We start from the raw sequence: 27,465 nt of genomic DNA on the forward strand, positions 1-27,465 counted from the left end.
ATTTGAAAATATTTAATTGAGCTCTGAAGACTCCATAGGATAGCAAAACCATTTTTAGTCCAGTTTGACTAAATTCCATGGCAAAACTTTCTAACAGGGATGGAACAAGCTCTAAAAGAACTGAAAAGAGAAGACTTGTAGGTGTAACACTTATAGCAAGAAAACTAAGCACCAGGGTGTGCCCACATTGCCTCTGCACGGTAGGCAGTACTTTAATTCCAGTCCTATGACTTACCCTGAACACAGACAACGAATTTGCTGCCTTGGAAGCAAATGACGGCAATAAGCAACACTGGTACACTGCTGCAAGTTTTCAAAGCTAATTGAATCGGCATATAAAAATGTTTCCCTGTGTAATAAATCTCATTATAAACATCCTCTCCATGGCAGACACTTCCCTATGATATGCAAATTTCAATTATTTATTTAAGATATACTTAACATTTCCATGTGACTCCATTTTCTATTTAAAAATTTCAGAGTTGCCCAGCTCTCCTTTGGAAACTGTCATTATTAGCAACAATGCATGTCAACATAATAATGGAGCTTTTCAAATACTTGGACTATAAATATGATTTAGAAAAGGTGAAGAAATAATTTCACTCAAACTTTATTTTAGGAGCTTCTTGGTCCAATCTGTTGTACTGACTTTAGAATATGAAACAGGGAAAGAGATCAAGTTTTTTACAGATATTTTGCCTATTTTTCCCCAACATGAAACAACAAACTTCATGACATGACCATCATATATTTCCATATAAAAGTTCAGTTCAATCTCAGTGAACTCATGCTGGACTTCCAAGTGTAAAAAAAACAAACCTCTACAGCAACATCTATTGAGGGAGAAATACGTTTACAAAAACGTACTAGTGATCCACTGATGCTATGAATCTGTCTCAACTGGAGCTGTTAAACATTCTGGAGAATAGCTAGATGTGGTTTGTCATTTTTTAAATCCCAGCACACTACAAAGAATTACCTCATTCAAGAAAAAAAAAAAGAAAAAGTTCTTTGCTTGAGAAAGTACTAAAATAATGACCTGAGTAAAGAAAATCCAAGCAGGCAGCACTCTTGAAATTTGTGTCTCCTGACCTAAACATACACCATCATCCTGCTCTGCTGGGAAGAAGGAGAAGAGGATGCATCAGAAAACAGATATTCTCTAGCGGAAACCTTTCACAGTGTGCTGAGTTTCTTACTGTTTCCTGTAAGACATGGAGAACATGGGGAAAAGAGTCATATATAAACCACACACTGACATTAAAAGTTAAAGAGATGTGGAGTTGTTTTCATTCCCTGAGTAGCAAATGCTTTCCCTACATCATAGTTACTGTGAATATAGAACAATAAGATGAGACCAGAACTTGTCCCATGGATAATTACTATTTTAATTTTTATTAAGCATCGTCTCCATTGTGATTCTAATCATGTAATCTTCCAGAAGCATTAGGAACTAAAGCATTTTCATGATGATGACCATCTCTTAGGATGGAAAAACCCAACCTGTGAATTTCTATTCTTCTTCTTTGTTATTGTTTTTGCAGAAAATTGCATAGAATAATACATTACTTCAACACAGACCAGGCTGTAACTAGCAGTGATATCCAAAGAAGCATTAACATCTAATGAATACTTCATGCTTTTGAGGATTCACATGCAAAACTTAAATTCATATGAAAGAGATAACTGAAATATTTGAATCACAGGGGCTGAGAACTGATTAGTAAAACATACAGTGTCATCATCGGGAAAGCAAGGATTCATAATTAAAGTATATTAAATTATATGTCTCATCAAAATGAGAAAGTTATCAGAGGGAATTGTAAAAAAAGCTTGTATATATCTTGTCTGTTGGATAAACAGTCTTCAGGTTTCGAGGAAGTTTCGACCCTAGACACTTAAATGATGAATCCTGAACTGTGATAGAAGGATACATCATAAAAAAATTCTCAAATGTCCCTAAATAAACCCTGGCTAAGAACTGTTTGATGCTAGATTCAAATATCAGCGGGTGAATGAACTAAGGTTGCACCCATTCCAGGTGAATTCCCATACCAGATACTTCTCTTTTTTCTTTCTGGCCCCCTGAATATTTATTTACCCTAGGCAAAACAGAACAAATTCAAAAGGAAAGACTGAGGCAATGTAATTGTAGAAAACCCATAGGACAAATACAGCAGATACACAGAAGATAGAGATTTAATTCTCTCCAGATCCCACCTCTCTGCCAAGTATAGGTTAAATAGGTAATTGCAGAAAAGGAAAGAGCCTGGAAAGAATATAAATCAGTTTCTGAAGTTGCTTACATATATTCCTATCTTCAGAATTTCCTATTAGCTAGATGTAACTGCTCTGTTCTTTGCATTCCATTCAGGTGCACACAACTCTTTCTTGTATAAGGGAATAATGAAAAGTTGTATATTTTTGACATAATGATTAGTTCTGAGCATAGTTACTACTATATTTAATGTCATGCTGCTTCATTGTCTTTTGGATATGGGCCTGTGCATACCCCTTGACAATATATACACTATCAAACAGTGTCCATGCTTCAGGGCAATTATTATGATGATGAAACTATTCTCTGGATCGAGCTCTAAGAAACTGTTTCCAGGAAACAAAACTGTTCAAATCTAACCGCTGTGTTCTGTAAGAATGGTGATTGGTATGTAGTGTTAGCAGGTATGTCTGTCTTAATGGATGGAAGCTAAGAGGAATTGCTGATTGTTACTAAAAACACATTCTGGCAACACAGCACAGGCTGGGCTCTTAACTACTGTGAAAAGTCTCATAAAGTATTTCTGAACACAATCCCTATATTCAATTTGGCAAAGACAACACCACACTCATGATTCTAGTTTGGGTTTGTAATATCTCTTTCCCTGCAGATAAAAGCATTGTCTATGATTTTTGCCTTTGTAGAGTAAGGAAAGTGATAGTTCATGTCTCCCTGTGCAGCTTTGAGGTCTCTCTGCTCTCTTTCCAAGCTAATAAAATAAAAGTGCTCTGGAAAGCATGATTCCTAAGAGAGAGACATATTCCATATTAAGAGAGAAAAATTGTCTGCATTACGATGATAAATGACTGACTATAATTAATCAATCAATTAATTGTTTTTACAATAAAACTCAGTGGGCAGTAGAGGCCTTAAATACACCATGACCCGCAGTTTTATACGATAAATTATGCTCCATCAAAATCCACAGTCAGCAGTTATTTAGTACCCAAAGTTCCAAAATGGATCTTCTACTTCTGAATTAACTTGGATCCTAAGTATTTTGCATTTGTATTGACATCCAAAAGGGTTCTTGTAAAAATCATGTTTAAAAAAGGGATATACAATATTTACGGTAGGAACATGCTTGACTTTCTATGATATTAAAAAAAGCTTAGTGAGAGGGAACAATGCTCATCATCTAAACGTCTGCTTTAGAAAAATTACTCCTGGGGTAATTTTAGGATGCTGCTCTCCCTGGATTCAATTTATGCTCTGCATCTACAATAAAGGGCAAATGTCTCTGCAGTTCCCTGCTGAAACCAGCAGTGGGCTTGTACTGACTTCATCTCACGACAGCTTGGAAGAAGGCCATGACAAAGAAGCACAGCAAAGGGAAATAAGCCACTGCAGAGAAAGTCAGGACTGAAGGTATACTTCAAATCAATTCTGGCATGAAGCTGAGCTCTTGTTACGCCTGGTAGGAATGGATTTTAACAGATAGGAGAGAATAACCTTTGGGCTACTACTCTCCTAATCGCACAGATACTTTTTTTAGTTTTTTTTTCCTTTGCTGAGAAGACCAAACTGTTATAGATTTTTAAAAAACATTTAAGAGCCCTAAATGACTAATAAAATCTTAGAGAAGTGGTTTAGTCTTGGAAAAAGATGTTATTTGCCCTATGAAGCATGTTAAACTGATTTTTAAAGTGGGACTTTGTTATTCTAGCTGTTAAATCATCATGTTCTTATGCAAGCACTTTCCCAAAGGTGATGGAAAGAGAGACAAAAGAAGTGTCAGTCTAAAGAAGTATTAGAAAGATCTTTGACATGGTATTTAACAACACAGTATCATAGAATAGTTAGGCTTGGAAAGGACCTTAAGACCACCAAGGTCCAACCCCTCTGCCACGGGCAGGGATACGTCACACTAAACCATGTCATCCAAGGCTCTGTCCAGCCTGGCTTTGAACACTGCCAGAGATGGAGCATTCACGACTTCCCTTGGCAACTCATTCCAGTGCCTCACCACCCTTACAGTAAACATATCAAATAAAGGGCACAATTCAGTAAGGGATCAAAATTCAAACATTCAGTAGTATTTAAAAAAGACTACACAATTTTAAATCCCACTAAAACATGTATATGTAAGTGTTACCCTAACATGCAGAACACAAACTGAGGAATAAGATTTCAGAATAGCTGAAAAATCATGAGAGTTGCTCATAGCCACTCCAAGGCTTTTCCACAACTAACTGAAATCGAGGTCATAAGTTTCACAAAAATCCAGTTTCAAATGCTTAACATAAACCCATCACAACAGTTGCACACATCAGCATCTTTGAGTTCAGTTTGTAGCAGCAAACAGGTATAGTTGGGAAGAAGAGAAAGCAATGTTTGTTGCTATAAACTCTTGGGTTATTGCTCAACTACGCTGGTCTATAGCACAGTCTAGAACAACTCCATGGGCAGTTATGTATTTGGGGTCTATTATCATTCAGACTCTGTTATCATTTGGGGAAGCATAACCAGATAAGATCTTAACTAGTATATTCCAAACATACACAAGTTCCTCTACACTGCGTACAGTGCTGTACTGATTCCTATCTCTTTTCTGGGTTATTTCACTAACAAAATGGTCATGACAAATGTACACAAAGCCAAAAAGCCTACAAGCATTCAGACATTAAAACCATCCCTACCCCACTTAACCTCCCCCCCCCAAAAAAAAAAAAGAGAAGTCTTTCTATAACTGAAAAGTGTGTGCGATTGGTTGTGGCTTTGGTGCATTGCCAAAAGAGTTTTCATCGAATTGCCACTTATTCACATTGAAACATTTTCAAATTCACTTCATCTATTTTTAGAGACAGATACTAAACATTTATGTGATCAAAATAAATAATATAGGACCACTGAAATATTTCAAAGGCTTTGCTGTTCATGGATGACATCAGCTCCTGCCAAAGAAGCACACTCAGCACTAGCCACACTGCAGCTTTCAACCATTTATTTTTGACAAAGGAAAATGCCTTCCCTGTGAGTACATGGCCTCTCTTCCTCTTTTATGTCAGAGTCTACAAGCAGTTGAGGGTAAAAGATGTATAAGCCTGCTCAGACTGAGCGCGCCAGCAACTTAGTAGATTTCTTTTTTTTTTTTTTTTGAGTATTTACTATCATTCCTGACTGTGGTGGATTTAGTGCTCTTGAAAGTGAACACTGGAATATTTGGACTGTCACTGTGTGACGGACAATGACTGCTGAGACAGGACAGTCAGAATTTTTGCTTGTCCTACTTTTAAACACACTGTTAAGAGAGACAGGGTAAGTATTTTTTTAAAGGACACCCCACATCAGGCAGTGTTGCTGTGAATCACACATAGCTGCTTACTAGACATGCCTCTGTAAATGCAGCTGCTCACATTCTTTTGTGTATGCTTACAGCTTGCAGACTGAACGTCCTGAAATGAGGAGGAAAGTGGGGAAAATGGATTACAGATGATCAGACTGGTTTCAGCCTGAAGAATCCAAGGCAGCAGCTGCTTAAAGCTTTGGTAGGGGTTATCTAACTAAACCTGAGGGATTAATACATGAGTCTGTTCCTAGATAACCTGTCACCAATGGCATTAACTAAAAGTTTGCAACCCAAGTGAAAGCATTCACCCATTCTACTTCAGCAGCCTTTCAAATTGCAGCCAAGCACATTAGAGTGCATACTGACATCAGAGCAGACTTTTCTAAAGATCTATACAGAACAGCATTGTTTCCGGAAAATCAGCAGTTTTAGGCCAAATTCCATGAATCCCAGTGACCTTGTCTTTCATCAACTAAAATGTGAAGCACTGGTGTATTGAATGGAGACTTTCACCACGACGAATAATAGTTTAAGCATTCCATGCTGGGATATGCAAAAGAACAGCCTATTCTGTTAAAAATACAAGCAGCCATGTAGTAGATTAGATTGTCTGTACCAGCATCTCTGAAATTCAGTTCTTTCTTATATCATTTCAAAAGCAGATGGACAATGTTTTGCCAAGTCTGCAATTTGGTGGTGATGGAACTGCCGCATGAATGTGATGGAAGTTAGATGACTACTTAGAATTTCATATATTTGTGAGAGAACAGAGGAAGAATTATCTGAGGTCTTCTAAACTGCAGGAAAAGGGAGGAAATTTGCTGCATGCTGAATCATCAGCAAAAGGACAAGCTGAATCTGTTTAGAAGAATGCTGGAAAAAGATTAAGTGCCTTACAATTTTAAATCAAAGACCTGCTGGTGGAGAAAAGCTGGAGAGAAAAAAAAAAGAGAAACCTGCAAATACAGTTACACTTCGCTTTTGGTATGGCATACAAAACAGGAACAGAGAAAGTAACAGAGGAAGTGGAATGTAAGGAATTTTTACCCAGGAAAGTATTTCTAAGCTCAAACTTGAGAAAAGGTAGGAGATACTGAGGGGAAATAATAAATATGGTAAAGACATCTGAAAGAATCACCTCGCATATAAAATGTACAGACTATTTAAATATTTAGTGGTTATGCTGTGGTTTGATGTGTTTGTTAGAATACACACTGTATAAGCTGTGCAAAGTGCTCACAGTTCACTTTGCCATAGTACACTTCAGTTGGTTTCTGTGCTATATTTAAAAGGGAGGTTTATAACTCATTTCCCTATGCTTGTTTTTCCTTTGTGCAGAGCTTATCTATGCAAAATATGGCAATATTGATAGATAATAACATGCACCTAAAATGTACTCCTATCTACATAACAATACCAAATATTGTTACACATGATATGCCAAACCAGGAAGTTCTCTACAATGGAGGCATCCAGCCATCTCCTGCTTGGAATATCAACGTCCCTACAGTTACTAAGCATTAATAAGAAAACACAATAATGGCAGATCTATTCTGAAGAAAGGGATGAAAAGAAAAGCCCAAACACCTTCGAAAGGACTCAAACTTCCAAAACAGGTGCGGCTTCAGATAGCTGACTTCAGCTATGTAATCCAAACAGCTTCCGTTCATTGTCTCCCTGAACACAAAGGCTTTGCAAACACTGAATGTCTAGTTTTAACCTGAAACTTTATTTCTACATTTACTTGTCCCAGTTTTGCCCTGTTTAAGCCCCAACAGAATACAGAACATGGACAGGAGTGTGTTCAGGTCTTTAAGTTCCCATTCCAGTGTGTGCTCAGGGCATGTTCATGCACCTGTTCATGGCACTCTTCACCTACTGATAATTCTTTTTAAAAGGCAGTCTTAGTGTATTAGTTGACACCCATCTTTTACAACAGCTTCATGCAGAAATATGTATGTTCGGATCCACCTGAGCCTAATTATAAGGGATTCAACCCCTACCTTTCCTCTACAATGGCTTAGGCAGAAAACAAGGCAGTTTGGATCAGAGCAGTATAAATGAGCATGAGAAACCCATGATTCAGGATTTCCTGCAATATCTGGACTTGACTACTTTCATCATCCTCAGTAGACAGAAAGATTGCTGTCTGGTGATTCAAGAAAGATCCATGACATATTTTTAGAACCTATTTCAGTCCTCTCCATTTGCTTTTATCGCAAACTTCTGTCTTTCCTCCCTCCTACTCACCTTCATTTTCCCTATCGCAAAACTGGAACAATAACTTCAGATTTTACTAGCATCTGTTCTTATTCTCTCTTTTAATCTTTGTCTTACTTTCACATCCTCTCACGTCACAGCACAAACATGCTTGCCCCACCCCCCTTGCCTCTTTAACTAGCATTTCTCCTCTCTAATCTCTTTCTGCTCAGGAACAGCACACTGTATCTTGCCTTGAACTGTCAGCTCCCGTCAATGCATCTAAGTTTCTCTTGAACTCAGTCTCCTTTTGGCTTCTCTGACTGTGCATTCTGATCATTTTTCCACTGTGTTTCTTCCACAGATCTCTCCAGATTTTACTGCAGTTCTTGGTGGGAACTCTTTGTATTTTGTCTCCTTCTCACCTGCCTTTAAATTATCTCAGCATATTCCTACCTGCAAATTTAAATTTAACTACTATCTTAAAGCAACTCACAGCCCTACCTCACCACCCCAGACTCTTCACCTCTTTGTCTCTTTGACATCATTTTATGACTTATTTGCTAGCAACACTTGCAATGTTTTCCCACTATTTTCTTAATCACTTGGAATAACTTTGTCATTCTGTCACTCAAGCAACAATCCAAAGATACAGATTTTTTATTTGTACCTTTCACCAACCTCTCTTGGTCTGTTAAGCCAGTTTTGCAAATTCTTCTGCCTGGTACCTCCTATGTATTCTCTTCCTCTTCATCCTCACAATAAAACCTCTTTTTTCCAATTCTGATCAACCAGCATTTCAATATCATATATATTTAGAAATACAAAAGACATATTCATTCTCCCCTCACTTATTCAAAATGCTGCTGCAAAGACCACTCTTCAACTACAAAGTTTTGTGTCCACACCACCCCTCTCTCTTCATTCTGCCACTACTAGGTCATTTTTTGTAGGAAATACAATGAATTTGTCTTTATTTTTAACGCTCAATACATCAAAGACCTATCCTAGTAAGTTCTAGTAATTCAAGAGCAGGAACTCCAAATGACTCCTCAGTTCAGTCTTCACATTATAACTGCTCTCTCACACACATGATGGAGTGAAAATATCTCCCCATCTTTCTCCCCTCCGTTTGTAAAATATTTCTCTTATTGTGAACCTGCAGAAATCTTTCTGACAGCCATGATCTATGACTATAGCATATTTGACATATTTTCGTGCGCTGTTTTTTTGCATCTAGTATCTCCTTTTACTCTTAGATCAGTTGGGCTGGGATCTTCTTTGGTGCATCCAGGGAGTGCACAACCAACAGCATCACCAGTACTACTGCCACATTTATATGGCTGTTTAGGGATGTTCTCATGTGGGCCACCTGGCTGTAGCTCCACCTTCATAATTAACAAGTCCCTTCAGAGAGTGTGTCCAAGATAAAAGGCTGGTCCTGAGAAGTGTCATGGGAAGGAATGGGGGGAAATAGTTGCAAAAGAGGTAAGACCTTCACAAAGAATATGGAGTCTAGAGAACCGACACAAGCTGTATAGGACAAAAATAGGAAAATCATGTGAAAAATATTTTCCTTTCATCAAGAGGAAAACTGGCCTCACAGAAGGGGTTCTAGCAAGTCACTTTGCTTCCCCCCTTTTCTCTTCTCCCTGTCCCCCAAGCCTTGCAAACCTGGGTTGCTCTGAAAGCAGAGGTCATATTCATGCTCACAGGTTGAAAATGAAAGAAATAACCTTCTATAGTACAGAATGAGTTCTCTGTTACAACCAGAAAGCAAGGAGAGAGACGAGGAACTGAATAAACCTATTTCTCTTCTACACATATGTAGTTATGTAAATCGGTTTATTTTAATAGTTTATTCCAAACTGATACTCCTATCACTTTTACTGATACTGCAAACAATTACTGAATCTGTCCATCTCTCTTCAGTGTGGATTTCTATGATTCTTTTCAGCTGGATTTACAAGATCAGTATTACCTCCCGGGTTGCCATCTGTTTTGAACTAAAAGCTTAAGATATTTTTTAATATTCTCCATGAAATAGTATTTGCAGTAAAACGATACAGGGAAAAATGGTAGCAATATCTCATGTAAAGCAAGCATGTTTATAGCAAACTACCTGATTTCTGTCTGTTGCAATTCTGTATATTTAGCATCATTTTGCTTAGGATTAGAGACCAGCAGAAATGACTGATAAAGACTTATAAGTATACTTGATCCTTTTTTATACTAAAGTCTTTTTTGAATTATGTATTTTAAGTTACACTCATGACAAGTGCAAAGAAAGGCACACTGAACTGGTCTTATATAGCAGTTAAAAGCTTTCTTCAAATGCTAATCATTTATAATTAGTCTACTTCAATTAGTAATGAACAAATTGCCCTCTCCAAGAAAAGAGAACATATCCCATGCACTGATTAAAAGGGAACAGTGATCTTCAAATTGTGAAGTGAATGACTGACGTAAAGCTAAACTCTCTCACAATTCTGTACTTTTAACTCTTTGATGAACTGATCAACAAAGGCAGATTTCCCCAAAGTCTCAAAATCATTATTACCAATTCACATACAGAAAAGCACATCTGTGTTCATAGATTCACACTTTAAATACACTCTTACTTTAGTGTTATTTTCTGCCACTTACTAAGCAGGTGTTATCTTCCCTCTTTTTCCCTCTGGGAATCAGATCTTAATTGGCTACTTTCTAATGTGCAATAAAATTAAAACCCAACCTACTGGTTGGCAAATGGTTGTTAGGTGGCTGTCCCAGAAAAGCTTTAGGCAGCAATAAAGCATCTTGTTGACTGGGAACAGCCTCAATCTCTAAAGATTACACAGTTTGTGAGAAAATACCTAAGGTGAATTTTAATACAAGACTTTTTCTACTTACTCTGTGTCAGAATTCTAAATTGCCAAGAGCAACATTTACTGGAAGAGCGGTTTTGCACAACCTTAATGTACATGTTCTCGGGGCAATAGTGTACTCCATGCTCAAGCATATACAGATAAAGTATTGAATCAGCTGTAATGAAATGGGGCAGGGACAAGGGAAAGAAAATTAGATAATTAATTCAGAAAGTAAGTTTCTGCTTTCTGCTGATATCCCAACCGGTGCATTACAGAAAATCAATGTTCTGTTCTTTATGTTCTGTTATTAGATATACTGTTTTCAGATGTTTGGAGGGGTCTTGTATAACTGGGGTTTTCTTTGTTGGTCATGGTGGCATTTTTATGTTGTTAGGCACGTGTGTAGGACATTAAGCAAAAAATATACAGGACAATGTATCTGTTACATTTTAAAAGTAGAGAAGGTCCTCATCACTGATATGAGTGTGTAGGCGACTGCTGTAGGAGTGGTAAGGAATATATTAACAAAAAGACTGCAAATGCAAATGTGCAGACTTCAAATATGAGATAAAAGTTCTTCAACGCCAAATCTGTCTCAACAAGAGCAGCTCACCTAGGTAGAATGTTTCTCTAATGGAATTAATGGAATTTAACAGAGATTTCCAGTAGTTCATTTTAGCTTTAAACTTCTCTCACAAATTAAAGTCTGCATGTAATTCTTCCTGTCAGGACTCATGGCACAGTCTCTGAGGAAGGAGGTGATAGCTCCTTCCAGTCATCCTCCACCAGCACTGATCACCCTTCATCTGGGGAGGCAGATGAAGGTATAGAAGCACATCTCAGAGGCTGATATAAACTGTAAATCATTTCAATATTATAACACAATTTGAAAAGATGTGGACATGTATATAATTGTAAACACTCCCATCTATATGTACATAAAGAAAAGGACATAACTTAGCTATTTTCTTAGGTATACATAAAGATATAGCTTTCTTAACTATACCTAAATATACAGATATAGCACTGATTAATTTCCCCAATAAATCTATAGATAATTTTGTAAAATGACTAGGAATAGCTTCATAAATCATTTACCAAGTGCCTAGAATTCAGACAGTAAACCATAGTTTCTCTAAGAAGAGTTGGTTCCCTGTTAGTCTGTTTCTTCCTTAGCTATCAACTAAATTAGTAATATTACCGTCAGCTCATGGCAATTCCTGAAACGTTCTATCAGATTTAAAGAACTAACATTATCCCATAAAATGACAGAGTATTTCTTTGATTTCATACACTTAACCCTTTGCCTCAGTTCAGCTGACAACTTGCTGGCTCTGGAAAAGTTATATATTGTGCATAAGAACAATAACAACAAAAAAAAAAATCAAAGGATATGTTGTTTGATTGCAAATGATTTCAGTAACCTATTAAGACGTTTGGATCACTATGATCAGAACTAAATTGTATCTTCCTTACTTCCTTCCCTCTTTCCTTTCTTGCCTCCTTTCCTCCTTCCTTCCTTTGCTCCCTCCTTCCTTCCCTCCTTCCTTCTTTCCCTCCTTCCTTCCTTCCACCCCTCCTTCCTTCCTTCTTCTTCTCTTCCCTCCCTCCCTCCCTTCTGCTTTCCTTCCTTCCTTCCCTCCTTTTTTTCTTTCCTTCCTTTGTTCCCTCCTTCATTTCTACCCTCCTTCCTTCCTTCCCTCCTTCCTTCCTCTCTCCCTTCCTCTTCTTCCTTTCCTTCCTTCCTCCCCCCTTCTTCTTCTTCTTCGTCCCTTCCTTCCCTCCTTGCTTCCTTCCTTCCCTCCTTCCTTCCCTCCTTCCTTTCTTCCTTCCTCCCTTCCTTCTTCCTTTCCTCCCTTCCTTTCCTCCTTCCTTCCTTCTTCCTTTCCTTCCTTCCTTCCCTCCTTCCTTGCTTGCTTCCTTCCCTCCCTCCTTCCTTCCCTCCTTCCTCCCCCCTCTTCTTCTTCTTCCTTTCCTCCTTCCCTCCCTCCTTCCTTCCTTCCCTCCCTCCTTCCTTCCTTCCTTCCTCCCTCCCTCCTTCCATCCTTCCCTCCTTCCTTCCTCCCTCCCTTCCTCTTCTTCCCTTCCTTCCCTCCTTCCTTCCTTCCCTCCTTCCTCTCCCCCTTCTTCTTCTTCTTCCCTTCCTTCCCTCCCTCCTTCCTTCCCTCCCTCCTTCCTTCCCTCCCTCCTTCCTTCCTTCCCTCCTTTCTCCCCCTTCTTCTTCTTTTTCCCTTCCTTCCCTCCTTGCTTCCTTCCTTCCTTCCCTCCTTCCTTCCTTCCCTCCTTCCTCCCCCCTTCTTCTTCTCTTCCTTCCCTCCTTGCTTCCTTCCCTCCTTCCCTCCTTCCTTCTTTCCCTCCTTCCTTCCCTCCTTCATTTCTTCCTTCCCTCCTTCCTTTCTTTCTTCCTTTCTTCCCTCCTTCCTGCCCCCTTCCTCTTCTTCTTCCCTTCCTTCCTTCCTTCCTTCCCTCCTTCCTTCCTTCCCTCCTTCCCACCTTCCTTCCTCCCTTCATTCCTTTTTCCTTCCCTCCTTCCTTCCTTCCCTCCTTCCTTCCTTCCTCCCTCCCTTCCTCCCTCCTTCCCTTCCTCTTCTTCCCTTCCTTCCTCCCTCCCTTCCTCCCTCCTTCCCTTCCTCTTCTTCCCTTCCTTCCTTCCTCCCTTCCTCCCTCCTTCCCTTCCTCTTCTTCCCTTCCTTCCTTCCATCCTTGCTTCCTTCCTTCCCTCCTTTCTTCCTTCCTTCCCTCCTTCCTTTCTTCCTTTCTTCTTCCCTCCTTCCTCCCTCCCTTCCTTGTCTTCCTTCCTTCCTTCCTCCCTCCCTCCCTCCCTTCCTCCCTCCCTCCTTCCTTCCTCCCTTCCCTCCTTCCTCCCTCCCTTCCTCGTCTTCCTTCCTTCCTTCCTCCCTTCCTCGCCTTCCTTCCCTCCTTCCTTTCTTCCTTCCTTCTTCCCTCCTTCCTCCCTCCCTTCCTCGTCTTCCTTCCTTCCTTCCTTTCTTCCTTCCTTCCTTCCCTCCTCCCTCCCTCCCTCCCTCCCTCCCTCCCTCCCTCCCTCCCTCCTTCCTTCCTTCCCTCCTTCCTTTCTTTCTTCCTTCCTTTCCTCCTTACCCCCTTCCTTCCTTCCTTCCCTCCTTCCTTCTTTCCCTCCTTCCTTCCTTTCTTCCTCCCTTAGTTTCCAGACACAATGCAACAATAAAATGTCCATACAACACTGTTCACAACACATGTAAACCACCTATATTGTAACTTACCCATTTGTACTTTTTATACAGCATTCTTTAAAGAAACACTGTTTATTAAGGAGATTAGTTAGGGATAGCCTTTGGGTCAAGTGCCTTGATTTTCTCACAGATTTAGTTTTCACTTCTACCCTAGACTTTGTATCTGACTTTTCTGAAGGAGAAAGTTTATGAATTTATGCTATCAGGAAAACACAACAGTATATGTTACTGTGTTACCTCCTCCACTTTTTGAAACATAACAACAAAACGAGGAACTGAAAATATAATCTATTTAAAGAGAAAATCTATATTGTTTTAAAACTTGCCTTCTCTCTGGCCTCATGATGTGGATAGTGTTTTGTTTGACAGAAAATGCAGTATTATCATCAGACTATTGATGGACTTTCAGAGTCATCAATATTACTAATCCTACAGAAATGAAAAATAATTTCCCAGGAGTCATTCAATTTACCACTTATAACGCACAAAGGACTCTGAAGAGAAACGGGAAAAATTCCTTTGCAAAACAAAGGTTTATCATAAAAATTAAATATTGCCCTTAATGAAGAGGCTTTTCATATAATAAATGCTTTCACAGCACCAGCTTCAGAATCCACATCTTGTTTCATGAAAATATGTGGAAAAAGAACTATGCGTATATGAAATACATAGCAGACATCAGCTTTGTACATTCTGTGAACACCAGTTGGGGAAAAGACATAATCCAAAGAATTAGTGAAAAGTCTTCTGCATTAAGGATAAATATTTGATGGAAGTCACCACTTGGAATTTAGAGAAAGCACTATACAATGCAATAGAAGAAATACTAATGGTTTAGGTGAAAAGTAGCTGGACAAACCTTTAGGATTTATCTTCCTGTTTTGTAACTCTTTACTGTTGTCACTGACTTCCTTAAGTATTTCTAATATTTTTGTCACCATTTCTATAAAGAAAAAATTAAGTTAATTCCATGTTTTAAGTGAAGAAACTCTCAATTTCTATGGAAACATTGTTCAGTGAGCTAACAGATACAAAAAAGGTGAGAATTGTCCTCATTTAGATAAAACATCTACCTAAGAGCTATCTACACAGTGTCCCTTTATACACAGTTGAGATAATCACTCCTACAGCAGACATCATTTTATATTGCCAGCAGCTTATTCAAGATCCTAGAAGTCAATAGAACAGCTCCCAGACAGAAATGATAAACATTAAGTAAAAGTTGTACAAGCAAGAGTACAAATGATAAGGTTATTAGGATGTAATTAGACATTGTGATGTAATGAAGTTAAATGGACATCACCATGGGGTAGGCTGAATGGATGAAGCAGAACAGTGTCCAGCTCTCCTCAGCTGGGAACCTGGCAGCATCTTTCTGCCTTCACACAAACATACAGATCTCCAGAGATATTTAGAGACTAGTGTGCCCCATGCAGAAGCAGCAGGAGCTGTCTTGAAGAGCTGCGCTTCTCAAAAGAACATACTTTGTATCTCCTATTCTCTTGTTAATACCCTGTGACACAGAGCATATTTCTGCTTGGATACTTCAAGTTTCTTCAAGAATCAAACTTCCTAATTTGTTTCTTACTTGATCTTCAGCTACACCCAGCTGTGTAACAGACTAGCAAGCAGACTCCACCATAAAGAAACTGTCTGTTCTTTGCATAAACTGGGACTGATGATTCCTAATAAACCTGTGTTTTCAGTTGTACACATTCAAATTCAAAAATGTATAGCCAAGACTGCTGACTGTGATCTCATCACACAACAGTATGCTTGTGTTCTGCTGCTATGACATTTTATGTAGTTATGTCTTCTTGTCATAAGGAAAACTGAAAATGTAAAGTAAGCAAACATGTTGCAGAGCTTTTACTCATTTTTTGCAGCACTCAAAACCCAAATCCTCTGATTATACAGCAGTGTATTTAGGGATATTACAGACCACATGCAGACAAATACAGCCTAAAGTCAATCTTTGCAACAGGTAAGGTCTTGATTTGCCCCTCAGACTTCAGGCTGCTGCAATTTATTCTGAAAATTGTATATTTTTAACATTTAACATTTTAACATTTAACATTTAACATTTGCAAAGAATCAAGCTCTATTTCCCAGTATATTTTTTACATACCTTTGTCCGGGGTTCAGCAGTAGCAGTCATTTTTTCTCCTTCTTGGTAGCTGGTGCAGTGCTGTGTTTTTGACTTTTGGCCTGGGAAAAGGTGCTGAGAGCACCGATGTTTTTAGTCACTGCTCAAATGTTTGGTCTGGCCAAGGACTTTCTGAGCCTCATGCTCTGCCAGGGAGGAGGGAAAGCTGGGAGGAAGCAGGGACAGGACACCTGACCCAAACTGACCAGAGGTATTCCGTACCACAGCACGTCATGCCTAGGAGGTAACTGGGAGTTAGCCGGAAGGGCTAGTACACTGCAGGGTTGGACTAGGTATTGGTTGGTGCTTGGTCGGGCAGGGTGGGGTGAGTTATCGGTCAGTGGGTGGTAAGGTGTTGTATTCTCTTCCCTTGTTATTTCCTTTATCATTATTATTACTGGTGGTAGCAGTAGTGATTTGTGTTATACCTTAGTTACTAAACTGTTCTTATCTCAACCCGTGGGAGTTGCATTCTTTTGATTCTCCTTCCCATCCCACCAGGAGCAGGGGGAGGGCAAAAAGGTGGGGGGAGTGAGAGAGCAACTGCGTGATTTATGGCTGACTTTGTTTAAACCACGACAACCTTTTCGTCATATAATTTTTCACCTGCTGTTTTTCTAGTTATTTAGATTATCAGGCATAAACAAAAGTCATTTAGAAAAAAAAAAAAGAAAGAAGGTTTGGGTATTTTTAATATCTTTATGTAAATGTGTAATTTAAAAATGGGTTATCTATTTATGGAAAACAACAACTAATTCCTCCTCAGAATATATTTTAAGTCAGTAATATAAAACTTAAGAGGCAAAAGGCAGTCCAAATTTACCATTTACCAAATTTACCAAAATTGAGGGTTTTTCATTGAAAAAAGCTGAGCTTACAGGCTCTGTTACAGATTGTCTAAGGATTTCAAAATTACTCTTACATCATACTGTCTCATAGCCACCAGCATAAGAAAAAAGGCCAAGAGAAATCAGATGGACGCTTTCAAATGTGGATGACCTGCAACTCCCAAAAATGATGTCCAGGACTATAAACAAGCAGACACCACTTAGGTTTGACTTCACACAGCTCCAACTTCAGCCAGCAGTAGGGATCTGTCTGGATCCTGGCCAGCATCAGGCTTGAAGCAGTGAAAAGCTGTTTTTGTTCTCAGTGCTTTTTGAGTTGTGGGTTTTTTTGCCAAATAAAGCTTGCACACACTACCAGACCTGCTTTGCTATTTATCTCCCTGTTTAGACATGTATCGGTACCTTTGCAGACCTTTCAGAAAACACATACTTCATGGCAGACACTTTGCCAACACACAGACTTCAGGGAAGCAAAGCTCGACAGCATGGGCCTCCCAAGTTAAGCAGCTGTCTCTCCTTCCCACGAAAACTGAGCTGGAGAATGGGTAAGAGGAAGTGATATATGTCCATCTTAAATTTTGCTCTCTTTCAGTCTAGAGGCTGTGCACAGTGGAGTACATACTTAGACCTGCAAAGCAGGAGTTGCTCATGCACTGCTGTTTAGATGCAGCACTAGAGATACTGCTTTGTAAAGTTACATCAACTATGAACACATTTTACTTTTGAAATACTATAGTTTACAGGGTTAGAAATAATAAAACAGCAAGCCCAGCAGAAAGAATAGAGCTCATGTTTAAAGTACGACTTTTCCTCATCTAATGGGTAGATATTTATAATTTACTAACTCTGCAATGATAATGAGGCAAACAAGATCTCTGACTTTCCAGCTTAGTCTTCTGTTACTTGGGTAAGTGAGCTGGTTTTCATTTTAAGTGAAGATGTAATTCTACTCATAGTTTGCTCAGCAGAAGAAATTTAGTCTCCGTGAGTTCCTCAGGGATCACTGTGTCAAGAGGGTCTTGGGGAGATACCTCCACACAGAAAGAACTGGGGCCTGGGGCACACATGGAGAACAGAAAACATCTGCAAAGTGCTGGGGGACAGGGATTGCTAGGACCCTGGCAGCACCCATGGGCAGGCTGGCAGGATCATTTTTGCTCATCTCCCTTTTGCATGGTGTCACTCACAGCACCAATTCCTCCTACATCCTGGAGACAGCTGCTCTGCTGGCAAGGCACAGCACTGCTTAAGGTGCTAAATGCTGTCTGGTCAGTCTGGCATTGCCTGGTTGTCCAGGCTAATCTTCATAGAATCATAGATTGGTTTGGTTTGGAAGGGACCTTAAAGCTCATCCACTTCCAACCCCGCCTGCCACAGGCAGGGGCACCTTCCCCTAGACCAGGTGGCTCCAAGCCCTCTCCAACCTGGCCTTGAACACTGCCAGGGATGGGGCAGCCACAGCTTCTCTGGGCACCCTGTAACAGTGCCTTACCACCCTCACAGTGAAGAATTTCTCGAGCTCCACAATATACTAATTCAGCCATGCTGCATCCCTTTCCTAAAGCTGGCTTGGTCTGTGGTGGCTTGGAGACAGCTGAACGTTGCTTTAGTGCCTGCAGTTGTAACTATTTATCTCTCATCCTCTCAGTGGGAAAGATATGAAGCTCTTTCCTTTTCACGTAAAAATCCACCAGATTTTTACATAAGAAATAGCCTAAAAACAATGCAACACTTAAAGACTAAAGGGTGGCGGGTTGTTTTTTTTGTTGAGGGGGGTGGCAGGGTGCCACAAAACAGATGACACAGACACAATTTAATCCTATGCCTCTATACTATTAAATGGGATAATCTGGCTTTTTGCACAGATATATTAGAATCACTCAAAAGAAAAAAAAAAAAAATAAAGATCACTGAATGTCTTGGTGTGAATACTGTTTTCCTTGTATTTTTACCAGAAAATAAGCCTCTAGCCTCATCTAGACAATGCTTCTAAGATTTCCTTCTCACCATGTCCAAACAATCAACGTTCCTCTATTAATTAGTGCCTTGATATTAACTAGATCTCTAAGGTATCTTTGCATGGAGTTTTCATAGCATGGGCTGATTTATTTAATTGATGAATAGCTTTGTATGTGCTTATTTTTAATCCTACCCATTTATCTTATGAAGAATTGCTATGTTTGTAATTATTCCAAAGAAATAATACCAATATTTTTAATGATAATAATGAATGACATGGCTTTTAGCGAGCTTTTTTTAATGTTTGTGAAACAATACTCTGATTAGTCAGAATGAAATATTTGCTCAGTTAATACATAAGAGCTTGATTTTTTTTAACTTGATCTCATGTCAATACAATGAATCCAACAGGCTGAGTTTCTCTTTGAAATCCATGACCAGAATTTTTTTTAATCATACTCATATTTTAAAATCTGCCAAATACTCTTGAAGATCTGTATGTTCCTAGTTAAAGAATATGAAATACTACCAAAAAGAACCCCTATAGCATTTTACCTGCTCTTTCATCTTCTGTATCCAACTGTTGTATCATGTTGAGAATTTAAATTGGAAGGTCTTTGTACTGGGGAGAAGTTTTTTCCTATGTGGCAGAATGGCTTCATTGTCCACTGTTAAGGTTCCTTGTGCTAATGCACTACAAAGAATGGTTATTATTTAATGAATACCTGTTGTCTCCAGGATGGTTCACTGAGGTTATCATTGTCAGTTATATTTTCTAAGCTTATATTAAGAATTACAGGAATAACTATCCCCTCACTCACTAAAGGGAACAGAAGACTTCACCACTTAAGCAAAGAGCATGCATAAATACCGTCCATAGCTGCAGTCTCAAAAGTTCTTAAAAATAGCAGAGAATCCACCTCTGGATGCCTGAATCTTGGCCTGTGATCCACAATTCGTTTTTAGGCCCTTGAATAGGCAGAGGAGTGTATAAAAGCCCTCATTATCTAGTCACGTCACATGTCACTGGCTGCCAGGGGAATCCATCAGTCCCATGTCATTGGAGGTGAGTCTATTCTCATTTGCCAAGTTCACAGACTACACAGGCTATTCTTTTGATAGTAGGCCTTCAGGTGTTTCTATTTTCACATCTGAAGCTCTTAGAAGAATTCTGAAGACCCTCAGGAAATATTCAAACCATTCAAGCTTAAATATGAAGAGAGGCCCATCTGCTGCCCACCATTCTCCCCATCTTTTCTCTCTTGATTCTTCCAGAAAAAATTAAAAATGAGATTTGCATTTTTTAAATTTTTTTTGTACAAATGGCTTATTGATTTGAGACTTACTGATTTACTAAATTAATACTTTACCAGTCTGATCAGTTAACATTTACAGGATTTTAGGTTATGAAATTAAATGTTTTTTACATTCAGTGCTTCTTGGAAAATACCAAAAGAAAAGTTTATGAATTTCAATAAACTTTCTGAAAACCTTTTCCAAGTTTTAAATTCATCTGCTTCACTATCCACACCCTCCTTCCCAGACCACTCTAAACAGTTTGTTGATCATTAAGGAAATCATTAACCATGCAGCTGATATCTCTTTCATTGATCTCACAACACAGGATTTTCTGAATAAGCAATACACTTTATATAAGTTTTGCTTAAAAAAGTAAACAAGGATGTAGCACACTTATTGTTGGAATTTTACCTCTCTGTTGCATGCATGTTATGTACAACAAACTTTGAGCAAGAACTGAGGTCTTCTGAATACCACTGTGTACTGAAAACTGATAAAACCAGTATGGAAGTTCTTTCAGCCTGTGGAAAAGTGTTAAGTAAATACTTCATTGTGAAAAAGCACTGTAAAATTTGCCTCAAGTTTTCAAAGACCTTGCATGTTTGGGAGCTTTGCTTCCTTGGTTTCTGTTGTCTTGTTTCTCTTGTGTTCATACATATATAAGCAGAGAACATAAAATGTGTTTGGCTTAAACAGAATGGCAACTAAGTTATTTCAGTTTAAACATGAGGAGATTACAGTTTATTTGGTCTATTAAATTAAATCCCATTTAGGTTTTGCTTACTCTAAGCTTTGTACCTCACTGTACCTTCCCATAAAAGTTCTCAGGTGGAAATACAACTGTTATTTTCTAGGTATAAAAACTTCTTCCTGCCTCTCCCATTAAAAAAAGACTGAAAAGACATTTCATCAAAATCAGTGTGCTGATAATCCCCTAAATTCCAATTTCAGTGGTTTCAGTGGGTTTTATTGGTTGAAAAACTTACTCAAGCTCTACTCATTAATTATGTATGTAGGAACTGAGGACAGTATCTTATGATCCATAATTACAAATCAAGTCTTATAGAAGAGTCTCGTCCTATATTGCTCTGGTATTCCCTCAGCAATGTACTTTTGTATCTCTAATATTAGCTTTTTATTGCCTTGGGGACTGCATATTGTTAATCAAAAATAATTCAAAATAATCTCAGAACAAACTCAGGTTGACACTGCTGCAGTACCATCCCCACAGATACACTGCCATGGCTTCACTAGGCTGAGTGTCCTTATGACGCTTTGATAAAGACTATATCCTCTTAGCCTCAAGTGTTTGCACAAATGTCTACCATGACAGGTCTGCAAAATGTAATATTGCACTCAGATGTGGCACCTCCTACACACAAGAAAAGGGTGATAAAAAGGCAGAGAAAAGTAATAACACCCTGCAGCCTGACAGCCTAGTTCACACTGGAATTGCTGCAAGAATAATTTTCTGAACATAACCCAACCCAGCCACTTAGTCAAGCATGAAGCTGGACACACTATGATCTGTAGTTGCATGGTCAAAAAAAGATTCCTGTTCTGAACTGTTTCCTGAGGAGCATCCCAGTCTCTGCAGGCTACCTAAGAAACCTGAAAATGACAAACTTACATAGCTTTTTAAGCTCAAACTTACAATAAGGTATTGTGAATACTCTGACAAAATGTGTAAATGAACAGCTCAAGTATCTTTCAGCATGTTAGAGTGTGAGCTCTACATGCTGGGCATCTCAACAGGCAAGAAGTAGTTCAGAAGAGGTCAGCTAAAAGGTCAGATGATGGAAGCATCTTCTTCAAACATGTCAGCTTTCACCCAATAGTCTGTACTGCTCAGAATTAGTTTGCTTCCTTTCTCCAGGTAGTTTAAAATATTATGGCTCTTTAGAAATCTAGATGACCAACTCCTTCACTACTCTAACAAGGAGTAAACACAGCAGTCCCTGCTGAAAATCAATTATAGTAGCTTGATGACTAACTAAAACTGAATGAATATTTCCCGTTATTTTTATATATGATTTATTTTATTTTAGAATCTTAGAGCTTTTGGATATGTGGAGAGAAAATGAATGCAAGTTTGATGTTATTTTTATATTCTTATTTTATCCTAATGATTGAAGGCATCTATGACTGCTTCAAACTAGAAAGCACATCTGAAACTTCCAAATCTATGAAAAACAAAACTAAAGCGTCTGACTGAATGTTAGATGCAAATCTATGACTTCTTTTTTAAAGCTTTGAATATTCATGAACATTTTCCAAAAACTGTTTAAAACCTCATGAAATAGTAACTTAAATCACAACATTAACACATTTATTTGAGTTCCCCATAATGACAAGAAAGTAATAATTCTACCAAAGGATTTAGGATGTTTTTAAAAGAGAAGAAACAGAAATACTGCTTTACCCTGAAAGTAAAGGTACTCTGATGCCACTCAGGATCAACGTATTCTTAGATAACAAAATACCAGCCAAGCATGAGATTTGCATCTTCACTTCAGATTTCTCACACATGAACTTCTTTCCGCCTTATCAACGCAGCTACCAAAAGGCTTAGCAAATGCAGCCAGAGTGGAGTTTCTCACTGTAGTTCTGACTGAAAACTTAATTGTTCGTGTCCATGTCTAGCAGCAAGTCATGCCTGCAGACTCGTGATAAATTCAACTACAGAATAGGAAAAAAAAATAGGGGATATATGCAAATAAAATATTAATCTACATCTGTAAGAGTTAATGTGCTAAATCAAATTGCATGTTATGCACCTAACTTAATTTCATTTATATTTTAAATCAAATGGCCTGATCAAAAGGAGAAATACTCTACCTGCAATTCAAGCAATATGGGTCAGTTTAAACATGCTTAATGTTACCGTGTCCTTAGCAAATTTATTTCTGTCATTTAGATCAAAGGCATATATTTGCAGCATTTTCCATGCCTGCTCAATAGATACAGATACATTACTTTCATAAGAACCTGGTACTAATGCTATTGTAATTGCTCAGAAAATACTAAAATCACAGAATTTAATTCTATGAAAGATTCTCTTTAATAAAATATTGCTTTTTTTTCTCTTATGAGTGTGTCATTATTTATTCTTTTCATGCAGTTTGTTTCAGAAGTTTCAAAGTGTTTGACAACAACAAAAAAATCAATTAAAAGCCCAAAGACGACACTGCAGCAACATGAAAAGAAATATAATAAACTTAAATGCAAAGTTCTAAATTATTCAAATTAGAAGTTTTTATAGGTATTCACAGTAATAAAAAATAATAAAAAGCCTTCAAAGGAAGAAAAAAGGCAGCAGAGGGTTTGAAGACTGATATTTAATATCTATAATTAGTTTAATAATTTGGTAATACTTTTGCCTCACACAGAGGATAACGGCAGTTGTCTATGGAAATCACATATGCACTTGCTCAAAACTCGATTTTTGCTTTACCTTTCTGTGCACCATTTTACAGACCCTTCATGTTGTATCTACTGAACACAGAAATATTTTGTGCTTTTATGATGCCTTTGATCTATAAATCTCAGAGTAACTTGAACAATCACAACGCTCTACAAAATGAAAATTATTTTTTGCTTTATAACTGGCGAAACTGGTTGCACAAGGTTCCTACCTTCAAACATTTCACATGCTCCTGAATAAAAATTAGTGACCAAAAATGCAGAGGTGACGAATATCCACAATTTGCAGTGATGTATGTACGAGCTAAAAGCCTCACTGTGTCAGCAGCACCAGAACAGCTGCACTTGCTTAGGTTCCAAGGGATGAACCTGAAGTTCTTTGCTTTTGGTGCCTGAGTGCATAAAAGCTGGACTGCATGATTTATTCCCTGATTATATATTATGGCACAGTATCTAGAAACCCATGTTATGAAGAATTCTTCTACCTCATTTGATGGCCGTTATTGTAATACAAGCTGAGAATCTCACAGATGGTGTATTTGCCATCATTACCTCTTGTGACAGCATCCCAGTTTTACAGACTGAGGACCCAAGAACAATGGAATTAAGGCTGAATGTGTTACTTATCTAAATTCACCTGGAGCAAGATGATGCACGACCCCAGAGATAATGTAGGAATTAGCATAATGAGGCAAACAAATGCTTCAGAGTCATAACTTCCGCTCCAATGCTTCTTGCGATGCTTCCTTTGCTCTGTTGAGTACTAAAACCATCTTAGGGCTGCTGACAAACAGGCGATAAAGGAAAAGAATAAAATGCCCATTTCCTTTATGATCTCTACACATGAACTGGGGTACAGAAAAATAAAAACTGCCATGCTGGGTTAAACTGAAATGGCTAAATCTGCCTCCAACTGCAACCAGTAGTCGATGGTTAGGCAACACAGAAGAACCAAGGGAAGGACAGACTGATCCTTCTCAGCAAACATTCACTGCTTCTGGCAGTCAGAACATTAACATTCCTGAACTGCCTGTCTGCCATGAAGTATCCATTCATCTGGCACCAAGTCTCACAATTTAGTTAAGAATTTTATGGAAAAAAAAAAATCCTTTCGCTTGTTTCAGATCTGTTCCTAGAAAACAGACATGTAGGTTCTTTTCTTTCCTAAGTAAACTGTTGTTTATGGACACCTTTTTAATGACATGTTTTTACTGATCCCTCTATTTCTCGTATCCTTCGCACCCTCTGTTTCTCAGAACAGGCACATCCTCACTTATTTAGTTACATCCATCTGTAGTAAAACCTCTCATTATTCATAAACCTCTACCTCACCTTTAATCCAGTCATTAATCACCACAACTGATAATTACTATGACTAAGAAACAGTGACACTTGAGTAAAAAATTTCCTCTTATTTCACAGTAGCTTAGTTTCCTAAAGGATCTTTCAACAAGGAACACAGGAACTCCTAGTTCACGAGTGCTATAGCTATTTCAGTAAACTGAGGTGCCAAAGAACATTTCTGTGTGCAAGAATTTCTTTCTCTGCAATTTATCAAACCATTAAAATCGCCCTTGCCACACCTTTGGCACAGGCAAGCTGGCACTCTCCAGACAGTGCCATCTGTGATGCAGTGTGTTAGGTTAGGACTGTTCCCATGGGCAATTTGGACGTAGTCCTCCTCCTTTGGATTCTGAGAGTGTTCAATAGTGTGGCCAGATGCTGCCTGGTGTCTCCAGGGCTGGTGAACATGCCCTGGCACTGCTCAGTGCACTAGCATAGAAAAAGCCCAAATCAACGAGGTTCTTCAAAGCAGAGCACAAAACATGATTTACCTTTCATGTCCACTCCCACTTATTAGAAGTGGTTATATGTAATCAGCATATCCCCATACAACACCACCTTCCCCCCAGATTTTGGATGTTCTTGATGGTATCGAAGCTCCTACATCCTTCTGTGGCCAGCTAGGGCAAGCACATACTGTTCATAAATGTTTAACATAAAGACAGTGAACCACAAAGGAAGAGCGGTATTCCTACATCTCAGTCCACTGCCAAAATAATATTTTCCTCAGCTCTGTTCTTAAGATACTGTACAGAGATTTTAAGTCACAGTTGGTTTAAAATAAACTACTGAAACATAGTTTAGCTTAGGTGCTTATTCCTGCAACAAACCATATATTATTCTTCATTTTAAATTATTATAAAAAATGGTTTGGGCAATTTCTTCCAGGAAGAATGTCATCAAACATAAGCTACTTCTACTTTGAACACTAAAACCTAAAAACTCACCCCCTCTCCTATGTGTTGCCTTTCCAAGCAACCCTTCATTAACGATATAGTTTAGCAAGGCAGAATTCCTCACTCTTCCTTGCTTAGTTAAGAACACCTAACTGATTATGTAGGGTTTCGGTTGTTTCCTTGAAATCACACAGCATCTCATGCAGTTGAATTGAACTGATGGCTTATTGAATAGTGAACTCTCATCTGACACTGTGCTTATTCTGATAAAACATAACTTTGCTAGGTTCCATTTAGGAAACCTAATCAACTTCCCATTGAAACATGGGCTTTTATCCAATTTTTATGTATTAGTGTGAACTTGGCTCTTACTATGTTTTCACACTTGCCCTTATGTTTCTTCCATGCCCACTGTTTTTTGTAGGGTTTGACTGTTGCACTGCTCCAGCTAGGTCAAAAAGCACCAGTTCTGTTAAACTCTGCTGAAAGATGAGACTTACTCAATTTAACGGCAGGTGAGACGCATCTCATTAACTTCAGATAGCTACAATGTAGTCATTTGAGTTTGCAGTCCTAGATCCATGCTTGAGTTGGTGCAGTGAAAAATGCATTTTATAGGGCAGTATACTTCAGTCTAGTGGAATTGCAAGAACCAGATGAGATCCAGACTTTCAAACTGTAGCCATCTCAAATTAGCCAAGATAATTTTTTCACATATTTTTTTAATACTACCTTCCTCATAAGTACATGAGAAGAGCTAATTTTTGATTGTCCTGAGAAACAACAGAGGAATAGCACTTGAGAGAGCAATGTGTTGTATTTTCCCAAGTGATTAGCAGTCAGAGTGCCAACCTGTAAGTTGAAATCATATTCAATTACCATTACTCTAGAGTAGAAAATAAGGGCACAATTGTTCACAGAGGTAATTCTGTTTTTTTTCGATGATTTATCCAGAACATACTATATACCCCATGAAAATTTTCCAGGGATTTAATTTATAGCATAAAGTATGAAATATCCACTCTGATGAGTTATGATCAAATATGCTGTCAGCCTAAGACAGAATGAATCTGAACCAGCAGTGTGTTTCCTTAAGCCAGGAAGAAGGAAATGGTAATCAGAGAGTGAGATTTGTGATGTGCTCTGGTTCACTATGTTCACATTCAAATAATTTCCCTGTTCTGTGACTCAATTTACCCTTGTGTAGACTGAATATTTCTATTTTCTGAGAAAGTAGCTGTGAACTTTTACAGCTCAGAACTATACTTTGCTTTCAAACACAAAGGAATCTCTGTTGTTTCACAACTGGAACTGAAATTAGAGTTCAGCCCTTGAGGTCCAAGTAAATAACTTGAAACTCTCAGTTGAAAAGGGCTAGGAAAAGTGTGCATTAATATTTAAACTTGCATTGCATGGCATTTTCTGTGACATGTTTTCTATTCACTGACATTATCCAAACACACCACATTTCCTCTTTAGCGAGGTTTTACTGTGGGATTATCTTGATTGATGTGGATAACAGCATTGCTGTGAAGAGCAGTCTTTTGGGCATGCAGTCCAGTTGCTGTTAACAAGTGTAAAGATTAGGGGTTTATACAACAGGTATTAACAGACTTTTCCTGATATTAACCATTTAGATCAGTAATTTGTTTTATATTTGTGTATCTTTGCTCACCTTCTCATATTCGAGGAATTCAAACAGCCTGCAGGCTCAAGGAGGGTC

The sequence above is a fragment of the Pezoporus flaviventris genome, unplaced genomic scaffold (assembly GCF_033815535.1).
Source record: "Pezoporus flaviventris isolate CSIRO_AGI_PZ_B2104156 unplaced genomic scaffold, CSIRO_AGI_Pfla_v1 ptg000002l, whole genome shotgun sequence".
NCBI classification, from domain to species: domain Eukaryota; kingdom Metazoa; phylum Chordata; class Aves; order Psittaciformes; family Psittacidae; genus Pezoporus; species Pezoporus flaviventris.